Here is a 3321-nt window from a genome sequence, read left to right as displayed (position 1 = left end):
GTATATATTTAATTCAACGAAATATTTTTATTAACTTTAGATTAAATTTTCAACATTTTAATATAGAACTTTTTTAGTTGACTTAATCATATTGTTTTTATCCCTGTAATTAAAATGTTGTTGGTTTATTCAATACAAATTTTACTAACTTAGCGAAATATTTTTCCGTGGTTTAGTGTTATTTTATCCTATTTTTGAGAAATGATGTATTTTTTATAATAGTTGTTTTAGAATTCTTATTGATTTCATTTTCCTTCCATTTTTTTGTAAATAATTTGTAAATAGTTTCCAAATTATGGCAAAAGATAGTATAATATCCAATCATTTGTTAATAGATTCAAACAAATCTTCATACAAATTTTAAAAATGCATGTCAGCAGCATTATCTAAATAAATTTTAAAAAATATTAACCACTTTTAAAATATAAACAAGTAAACATTATTTAAAATCTTATTTTTGCAACTTTTAAAATAATTTGTGTTGGAAAGCAGCATCTTTGTACTGCTTTCTTACGTAATATCACATCACCTGAGACTGGGCCATTGTTAGGCAAAAAGGCAGTATCTGACAGACGCTTTCTCGCGTAATTTTAAGAGCCGTATATAGATCCGTTCCATTGTTTTTCGATCTGATTTTTTACCTAGTATGGCTCATCAGAATTGTAGTATCATTTTTTTTACAATAATTATTAACAAATTATCTTCAATTCTATTAAAGTTTGAGCGCGCCTATGGCGGGCGACGGTTGAGTCTCGCGCTTCGCGCTCGGATATTTATTCTTTGCATTTGGAATGCTTGAAAAAAACTTGTTCAAAAAGGTCTCTTTCAGATGGCAGTATTTATATGCGTCTTCATATTCTGAATTGTCTACTTAATTAAGTATAGTCAAAGATTAAGTTTCTCAAAGCTCTGTAGGCTTTGAGGTACACATTCTCATCGTGACACTCGCGCTGCGCGCTCCATTTCCGACAGACATTTGTAAACAGGTTTCGTTGGATTTTTTCTCGTAACTTTCGTCGTTTTTCCACACATTTTTTTATTTTACTTTTTTCAACCTTATTTTTTACGAATAAAACAAAAAGTACGCGTCCTATCAAGAAGTGATTCTTAACGAAATTATAGATTTTTTTTGGGATAATCATTTTTGTTGATTCATCTTTTTTTGTATCCCACATGGTTTGTCCACAAAATGAAATTTTTTATTTTCCATTATTTTTTGTGCAATCAAAATTTGAATTTTCGATTTTAGAAGAAAATCCAAAAATTGGTTATGATAATCTTTTAGGGCTTTCAAAAATAAATGTTTTTCTTTTTCTGTCTTTTTTTCATATCGTGCGTTTTTCGGCTTAAAATTTTGATTTTCGGTTGATTAAAAAAATTTTGAAAACGCTATAACTCTGAAAGTTTTCTTTTCATTGAAAAAAGTCACAAGGATAAATTGTTTGTTCTTTTCAATACTATAAATATCCGTACATAGATTTTTCAAGTTCAGAAAAAAGTGGTCTTAAAAATTTTCAAAATGCGCTCACTTTTTGAATTTTTATCAAAAATGGCTGGTTAACGAACTTGTCCTTTCTTGTAGGACCTAGAAAAAGTGTGCTAAAGATGGATTTGATTCGTTCATTTTTTCGAGAGTTATCGTGTTTACGGATGGACGGACGGCCGGACGGACAGACAAACAGGCACCATCGTGAAAACCTGATTTTCGGATTCAGGGGGGCTCGAAACGTGGAGATCCGTTGAAAAAGTGTGATGTCAAATTTCCGACAATTCTAATACTTCCTCAATCATAAATGATGAGAATGTAAAAAACTCATTTTCGATATGTTCTAGATCCTGATTTCTTAAAAATCATGGCAGCATATTCCTCATACATAAAAAATAATTAATTATAAATGAAAAATTCAAAAGTGTGGAGACTAATGTTTTTGTATGGAGATAGTTATAAGAATCGTACTAAACTACGTCAACTAAATATCACCCGATCTATGAAAAACTATGTTTAAAGGGCCTGGTATTACTATGAACACTGCCGAAAATTCTTTAAAATTACGTGTTTTAAAAATTCATATTTTTCTTTATTTTACAATATTTAATGAATCAATCTCAACGTTTTTTGTTGAAAAATTCATGTATTTCATTAGACTCTAAGCAAACAATTTTTCTCTTAAATACAGTAAGGTCTTCCCTATTTAGAGCCCACCCCATATTTCAAGGCCCGAGGAGCAAAAAGCCCTCGTTGTTTTGACTTGAGTATCTTAGCACGACGTCATGGGTATTCATACACATTTTTAGAAAATATTCTTAACTTAAAAGTAACTTATAATTGTCAGAATAGTAATATTTTTCAAGTGAAAAATGTATTTTCTCAGTCATGTTCCATTCTTTTGTCGATTTACGACCTTCCAGTATCACAAATCAAAATAAAATATCCAAAATCTCAGGTTTATTGTATTTCATGACACTGAAAAGTCGTCAATTGAGCAAAATAATGGAACATGACTGAGAAAATACATTCCAAACTCAAGAAACATTATTATTCAGACGTTTATAGCTCACCTTAATGTTTAGGATAATTTCTCCAAAAACCTGCTTGCACTCTTATGTCAAGAACTATGTATATTGACCTTCTTGGTGGCTGACATTTCTACTGATCCTAGTATTGTACACTTCAAAAATATTTCTATTTAAACTTACTTTTTAACTTTTAGTACACTTTCTCCAACAAGTTGTTTGCACTCCTATTTTAAGCAATGTGCTAACCTTCCAGACATTTCGACCTGTCCCAGCAGGACTGCGTCCGTAACGTCATGCTGCAAAATTCACTATTGAGCGAAATATTGGGGTTGTTTCTATTATATTGATTTTCATTTCGGAAATTCTCGTACGTTAACAAAAACACTTGAAAGTCACTTGACAAACATTCGCCACTTGAGATGAGAAAATGTATGGACCAGCACTTCCAGGAATTACTACCTCGCAAGTTAATTCACTCGGATTCAGGAGCTTTTTCTCTGTATTATTACTGATAATGTGTATTGATGTGACATACACAGGCGCTTTTTGGTACATGTGCAGTTGAAAAAGTTGCTTACAGGGGTGCATCGATACAAGGCCAGGGCAGCCAATGAACGTCCCTTGATAAAGGTAACCTGTAGGTCGGGATAGAGATTGAGGCCCCTTTAACCTTGAAATGAAAAAATCCTTGTGCTTCCCGGCCGCAGTAATAGGAGACTTTACTTTATAATGAAAATTGCAAAAAAGTTCACATCAAAAACGATTACTTAGAAAAATATAAAATCTAAAAGAAAATCTACTCGT

Source organism: Belonocnema kinseyi, chromosome 2 (genome assembly GCF_010883055.1).
Source record: "Belonocnema kinseyi isolate 2016_QV_RU_SX_M_011 chromosome 2, B_treatae_v1, whole genome shotgun sequence".
Taxonomy (NCBI): domain Eukaryota; kingdom Metazoa; phylum Arthropoda; class Insecta; order Hymenoptera; family Cynipidae; genus Belonocnema; species Belonocnema kinseyi.
This window is presented reverse-complemented; position numbering follows the sequence as displayed.